This window comes from Mauremys mutica, chromosome 3, assembly GCF_020497125.1.
Source record: "Mauremys mutica isolate MM-2020 ecotype Southern chromosome 3, ASM2049712v1, whole genome shotgun sequence".
Classification (NCBI taxonomy): domain Eukaryota; kingdom Metazoa; phylum Chordata; order Testudines; family Geoemydidae; genus Mauremys; species Mauremys mutica.
Window position 1 is genome coordinate 210,718,955 of NC_059074.1, and position 7,849 is coordinate 210,726,803.

The following is a 7,849-nucleotide window of genomic DNA, read 5'->3' on the forward strand; positions in this document are numbered from 1 at the left end:
CCTGGGCTACTCTTCCAAAGTAGAAAGGAAACTCTAGGGTCTAGTAAAATGTTGCCTCCTCTTGCACTCCACACCAGACTGTGGAGCTTAGTGCACGAGCTGAAAGCCAGCTGGCTGTTAGCTAAGGCTGTCTCTCTCTCTCTCTCTCTAAGTGGTCTCGGTGCCACTAGATGGGACAGACACCACACCCAGGAGGTGTGTGGGTTACTCTTACTCACCTCTAAAGTGCTGAGAGAGTCAGAGGATAAAGCAATATACAAAGACGGAGCATTATTGTTGTTAGCCCCGTTTTCTGGTAGGATAACCAAGGTACAGAGAAGTTCAGTAGTTCCACTGGGAGGCAGGCAGCTGCTGGCTTAATCCAGCCATCAACTAACCTAAGGTGAAAGAGGCTTGTGAAGATCTACCCAGGCTGGGTAGAAATATCATTTACTCCACCTTTAAGGCCCCTTTGCACTGCCAGAGCAGAGTCAAATGGCCTGAATGTAAATCAGAATCAGGCCCATAGATTTTGCCTGGGACATTAAGCTAGAGGGCAGTTTTCACAGAGTGGGGGCAGCAATATAGTTGTTGTGTGTGTTACCCTGGTGTCCAGGCCCCTAGTCATGGGCCAGGCCCCCTTTGGGCAAGGGGCTCATCAGAGATCAGGGCTGCCCCCCAGCACCCTCTCCCGGCTGGGCCCAGCACCTTCCCTGGGTAATGCTGATTAGCACCTTCTCAGAGCCCAAGCAAGGTAGTTTCCAGCAGGGTTAGTTGTTGTGGTTAATTTCTGTTATTTCAAGTCTCCTCAACAAACAAGATCAAAACTTTCTCAGATCTGTCCCTCCCCCCACATAAATTCATCACCCCAAAGTTCCTGGCTCTTACCTCAGAGCTTTTTGATAATAGGACTTCCCACAGTTTGCCTTCGGTCCCATTTTGTCTCTGGGAGCTGTTCCCAGCCATGGCTCTAGCCTCTGGCAGGTGTTACAGCTCCTCCTCTCCACTGCCTGCTCCTCCCTTGATTAGGCTCAGCCAGTTAAGCTGCAGGTGTTTTCCCAGGTGCAGTGGGCAGTGTTAATCAGCCAGCCGCAGGCCTCTGAGCCCAGAGGAAGGGTAGCCTTTATACCGTCACAGCACTGTACAAACGGAACAAAGAGACAGCCCCTGCCCAAAGCGCTGACAAGCTAAATACAAACTAGGACAACAGATGGAGACACGCAGCTGAGGGAGCACAAGGACACAGTTAGACAGCAAGAGTCAGCATGCCAGACACCACTCAGCTAAAAAGATAATGCACCCGATTCTTCTCTGCCTCACATTTACTCCTGGGCTGAGTGCAGAATGTGTCTCTCTAAAACAGCCACATAACAGAATATCCCAAGATAACACTAACCCCTCAGGTGTCGGAGTTTGGAGCATGCTGAGGTGAAACATGCAGTTCTTTCCTCTCCAGGTGAATGTGTTTACAGTTCCTCATGGGCCATTCTAAGATTTGTCCTTTCAATTTACATTCCCTGGTTTTACAGTAAGCACTTGACTTCTCGAAATGAATCCATGAATATTACTGTTACTTGCTTTTGGCCTACAGGTTTTTGGACAGAGCTACATCTGCTCTGCCCACCTCATTAAAAAGATTCAAACATTAGATGTGAAGTGACATATCACGATTTGAGCTTGGTTGCACCACCAATAACAAACACTTTCACACATGGCATGGTTTCTGCAAGCACTTCCTTTGTTCAAAAGGGCCTTCTGGCAAACTTTGGTTGCTATGCTACACGTATCTGTTTCTTGATTAGAGTTGCCAATTTACATTGTTGCTTATGATTAGTTTGATCTCCAGTTTAACCCAGTGAGGAAAAAATAAGTAAGCAGTTATGATTTATTAATTTCCTGTGGGAGATGGAAATTTTTTATTACTCTCTGGCATTTGATATTAGATTGCAGGAGAACTTTATATATCTTTAAAGAAATAAAATAAAAACAGACAAAGTAGGGTTAATTATATATCAGTAAATGAGTTTGTACTTCTGTCAAGCTAACGCTGTTTCCTATGGGATATACTCAAAGCAGGTGATAGAGGAGCAGAAACAAGGAGCTTGTTATTAAGAATTTAGTGAAAATATCTGAGAGTGTAACAAATGGTTACATTGTCGCACGGTGCTGACAGTGCTGTTCATAATGTGATATTTCGGTAGGCTGAGCCACTGCCGATGCACTGCTTTGATTTAATAGGGCACAATCTGTTAAACCAGAATGTTTGGCTTCTAGGTATATGAGCTTTGGAATATCTGATCATTAACCTCCACAAGCCTGTCTGCCTTAGAAACCTGTCCAAATGCTCCAATCCATTCGCGACGTTGCCTCTCATTGCAAACAGTCAAGCCCCATGCATGCGACTAGCCCATAATGTGCACAGACGTTTACTCGCCAGCCATAGATCACCCAGCTCCTCTGGCTGCAGCCTTGACCCAAAACTGCTGCTTTCCAGCAATATCCTGGGCCCAACAGGGCTACAACAATGGTGCTTTTAACCAAGTGAGACAGCTTCCCTTCTGACGGGCGTCCGGAACCCTAAGAATGTGTTAAACAATTCTCACTACTGACTGCCTAAAGCCGTTCGGTATCAGCACCTCTCTTTTGTCCCCTTCAGGGCCCAATGCTCTGGTTGGATATTCAGGGCTACTCCCTGCTTCTCCCCATGAGGCTTGTGTTTGCATGTATCAAGCAAGCCAGCTCAGCACAGCTGTGCCTATTCTCTATGTCATGCAACAAGCCATGGGCCTTGTGGAAGCCAGTAAATAATTAACAAGGATTTGAAGAGATCTTAATGAATGTTAGTTAGCAAGAGTCAGGCCATACTGTAACCTTAATGACGTAAGACTTGTAGGAGCAAAGATAGTGCGAGGCGACAGGACAGGAACTGTGTACAAAGTTATTACGACCTTGCAATCACTAACCAAAATGCAGGCTTGCTTTTTCTAGGATTGAGACAAATAAGATAAGCCTTTTTGCTATGTATAAACAAAATGTAGTTGTTGCTTTTTACTGTCTGTATTATTGTTAGAAATTGTCTGTAAAAGGTATAAAGGCTTGCTGTGATTGTTTACCAGTTGAGAGACCTGTCCAGGACTGGGGTGACCCTGTGTCCTATGGCACTCTCTCCCTCCATGGTAATTACTGGAGAAATTAAAGAATTTGATTTTGCTGCACCCAAACAATAAAAGCGAGAACTTAGTTTTTCTTCGACAATTTGGGGGCTCGTCCGGGATGGCAACGCCCACGGACCCACAGACGGCTACTACGGATCATTCCCCTTCGAACCCCATGGCGCCACATGAGAGGTATGAGACCTTTTGAAATCTCTATTGGGGTATCGGAGGAGGACTTTCCGTGAGGACGTCTGTCTCTGTTGGGCTCACGCCATCTGAACTTATTGACTGTGCAGCAGGATCAGATGCAAAGTGGTATTGGGGAGAGGCCCCAATAAGGTTAGTTTATAGCAGTACTGGGAATTGCTGAGTTGGCCAAGGTAAATGCATAAGGTAATGCATAAGGTAAATGCATAGGTAAATGCATTAGAATGCACCGGTGCTGAGGGGTTTTTACCGCCTCAAGAGGGGTTGTCATACCGCCTCATGGTATTGGTCCGGACCAGGTAAAGATGCATCATGGTTAAAATAAAAAAAAAGAGATAAAAAGGTTAAAAAAAGAAAAGGGTTAAAAAAAAAGAAAAAAGAAAAAGGAAGAAAAAGAGGCCTTGGTGTGTGTGTGTGTACACCAGTGTGAGTGGCTGTTACCGGGCTAGCCCAGTAACTAGTGGATCTTTAGGAGATCCGACCCACGGTGGGCTGACTCAGCCTGGCATAGTCCAGCGAGGAAGCTGCCTGGGTCTAGGGGTGTGTGAACCCATCTTCCCTCCCCTTTCCCTTCCGTGTGGGCTACTGACAGTCTAAATATTCCACCTTACCCCGTAAGGGTGCCCCAGCATATTACATGTACGTACATTATGGTCCTAAAATCTGCAGGTATTTAAATGATTGGAATCTGTACATGCGTGAAAAATTCATTTAAACAATGTCCATTAGAAGGCACCTTCAATCGAGATAAGATCATATATCTAAGAGGAGCTTTTAATCACCAAAGAAAAGCCTCTGACACGGTGTGAGCAATTTGTCTAGGAACGGGTTAATTTGAAATTCGGCTTCACCCAGAGATAGGAGAAGTTGTTTTGTGTTCAAGGTCGAAAATCAGTGCGGACTATGCTAAGTGCAAAGGAAAACTGCTTTGCACTTGTGGAACATAGAGACGGGCAAACCGAAGGCAGTACAGATTGCGGAATTGGAATTATATTTGCAAAGCTTAACTTCCCAGTGAGACATGTGTGAGTATTAAAGTGGTTTAAGGCTTGGGGCATTCATGTTTTTTTTTGTGTGAGGTGGGAGCTTTCCCAATACTCTCCATTGTTGTTTTATTATTTTTAATGAAGCTTTAAAACTTGATATAGAATACGGAAACACTATTTGGTTTTGGTGCATTATTTAGCTTTGGCTTTGTTTTGTTTAACCGGTTACTGATGTTTTTCTGCTCTGTTCATTTGGCCGTTAGGTGTGTGAGCGGAACTGAACTTCTCGTTCGTAATTCCTCAGGGTGGAAGCCATGTGTGCGATGAAGCTCTGAGGTTGTCCTGAGATTTTTTACAGTCCCGCCCCCCCGTAGCGGACAATATAATAGAAGTAGAAAAATTTGGCTTAGACTGTAATTTTCTCTGCTTTCTGTGTAATTTTCTTTTCTGTTTAAGTGTCAGCAGACAAATGGGTGGGTCTCTGGGTAGACCCCCAAAGGGGTTTGGATTATGTGTTAAGTAAATGGCCATGTATTTTTGCCCAGGTGGCAAGCCTTACTAGGGAGGACTCGGGTAGTCTTGTGAGTAGAAATGTTTTGGGGACAAGACCAGAAGGGTGAGGGCTAGTTGTGAAGCCCACCCTCCTAGCTAAACTGGTAGTGGAGCAAATTGGTGCAAAATGGAAGGGACGGCTCAGCAAGAAAAAAGGATCGGGCCCAGGCGAGCAGGCAACAGACAGAGTGATTGGACAACAGATTGGAAACTTTTGAGGGTGTAGTGGAATAAAGGAGTAAGTGAATATAAGCATGAGAATTTCAAATACTCAGAAGTATATTTGGAATGGTGATTTGAATTGGTAAAGTGGCTGTTGGAAGGGAAAAGCAAGTGAGGACAGTTTTTTGGTGTCTTTGAAATGTTTGTAAATAAATTCAGGCAAATAAATTTATTGGATTGTAATAATTTGGCTGTGACCAATTTTGTTAAATCAGTTGAAGACTGTATACAGTACTATGTAATGATAATTTTATTAGGCTCTACAGGCACTATAAGTGGTGATGTTTTCTTTCAGTGTTTAAAAGCAGGAGTTAACAATAGGAAAGCAAGCCGGAAAGCATCTGTGATAATGCAAATTAACTAACTGATAAGGTGGAGGCCGCTGAAACCAAGGCTGTCTAAGAAACACATACGAGAAAATATGGGGTAATTCCTCTGTTTTGCCTAGAATCAACAAGAGTATTTGTATATTTTAGGTATTTAATTGCCCAGACGGGGTGGACCTCTGTTTTTGTCTTTCAGATAATCAAAGAAAACTAATGCCAGCTGCACAGCATTCAACGTACCTTGATTTACTGGCACAGTAGAAGATTATGTTGTGTGTTCTATGTTCTGTCTTGTTGTGTTTTTTTTTGTGGCCAGAATTGTTGTGTTTAATATTTTCATGAGATGGTCTGATTTGATATCAAGCGGAAATGTTGGATTGAGATGCAGATACTTGTTTTGTTCAATTTGGAATACAAAGTGTTTGGTTACATCAGAAAATGTGATATACTAAAGTCTAATACATTTTCTTAAGTAAGAGAAAGAAACTACATTGGCCAAATCTTTTAATTGAGAATTGTTGTTAAAATTTGCATACTGACAGTCTTTGGAAGCGAGGACATGAAAAGTTAACCCACTCCCCATATTGTACAAGGGATCCTTCTGGCTACCTCAGACTTTTAGCCAGAGGGCTGGGGATGGTGGATAGCTATTGGACTAGACGTTATATTAAGTGAACTTCTCAAAGTGGATGTGCTTGTCCTGGCTTGTTCTTCCAAAGTTCTGTAATAAGGTTATTTTAGTGAAAGGGTATATGTGGCATACATTGAATGATAATACTTCTGTACTGTATAACAGTACTGTTTATGTGTTCATGGTATGAAAAAGGTGTATCATTGAAGAGTAAAAGTTTTCTTTGTAGGTTAAATGAAAAAAAAATAAAAACAAAAAGCCAAGAAGAGAATGGCTAACATGCGCTGGCCCCAGTCAAGGACACCGCTTGACTGCCTACCAAGAGAAGGGGGGGGGAACGCTGGGACAGTGGAACGCCGGAACGGGACTTACAAAGAAATGAACTGGCCAAGATTTGTGCTGAGACACACTTAAAGTGGCCAGATGCCCTTCCTTTGGCACTGATGTGTATGAGAGCCATTCCCAATTGAACGACTGGACTCAGCCCTCATGAAATTTGACAGGACACCCAATGCTGACTACCAACTGCACCCCCACTAACCCCAGCTCAGATGGACATTCATTTGCTGGATAACATAATGCTTAAATATTGTCAGGCACTAATGAAATGTGTTAAGTCTTTTTATACACAGGTGATGGAAGCACTACCAAAGGATCCTGTGCAACCTTGCCACTCGTTGGAACCAGGAGCCTGGGTCTACATAAAGATCCATCAGCGAAAGACTGCCTTGGCTCCATGCTGGAAAGGCCCTTTCCAAGTCCTGCTGACTACCGACACCGCTGTGAAGTGCCACAGACTGACTGCTTGGACCCAGGATTCTCGCTGCAAAAAAGACCCCTCCACATCAGAAGAATTTTCCTATTGATGATTAGCCTATTCTTTCTTCTAGTTCTACTGTGCTTCTGGACAGCTTCTGGACAACCTCTCCCTTGTCCAACTGTGCCTTTAGACTTTTCTAGAAAAAGCACAGCTATTACAGGGTGATATGTGCTGGAAACCTCTCCCCTGTAGGATGCTAAACCTTGATTGTTTTGGGAAGGCAGAAGAAGCACTCACTCCACTGACATTGCCAAAGTCCAGGAATTCCTGACTAAAAGGACATTGAGAACTGACCCTGGTGAAGAAACACAGAATTACATACTGGCAGGAAGAAATTTGTGGGACCCATGCTTGGGACTGTGGTATTAATTGGATTTTGGGGTTTATTCTACAGGCTGCGCCCTGTGTTCTGGATAAATCCTTCAGTATGTATTGCCCTCCCTAATTGGATTTTAACTGACATTGCCCTTATCCAGTTTTCTACATACCCAGATTGCTCACAAGGGGCTGCCATTAGATTAGCACAACAAAAGGCCTGGGTTATTTCCTCTGGACAAGAAGGGAATTGACCAGATCCCTGTGGGCTGGGGCCAATAGTGTAGTAGTCATTTGGACTATTCTTAAAGGCCAAGAACATGATAAGAAATTGGGGCAACTAGAAAAGGCCACTAGTCTTATTTTTGAAGCTCAGCTATCTTAAGTACAGGCTGGAGTTGGTGAGTTACATGTCATTTCCACCCTTAGTTTTATGACCCAGAAGTTACTGACAGAGATGGTATTGAATATCACTGAGGCTGGGAAGGCATTGCAGTGGGATCTGGACCAGACTTGGCCCACTGCCCTTACAGACACGTCAGGAGTACCATCTGATCTGTGGTCATGAAGACGTACTTGGACACTTTCTGGATGGAAGTGTGGACATTCACAGTGCTCCTTCCAAGCATATGGACCAGTTAGGGGGTGTGGGCTCC

At 43.9% G+C, this 7,849-nt stretch overlaps 1 long non-coding RNA gene across 1 annotated transcript; it reads left to right on the forward strand.

The window, feature by feature from the left end:
* Positions 1-4,140: 4,140 nt before the first annotated feature.
* On the forward strand, positions 4,141-5,674 carry LOC123365853. The gene is made up of 3 exons (XR_006577791.1): positions 4,141-4,366; positions 5,397-5,527; positions 5,624-5,674. It is a non-coding gene; the product is annotated as an uncharacterized LOC123365853 (long non-coding RNA).
* Positions 5,675-7,849: the final 2,175 nt, after the last annotated feature.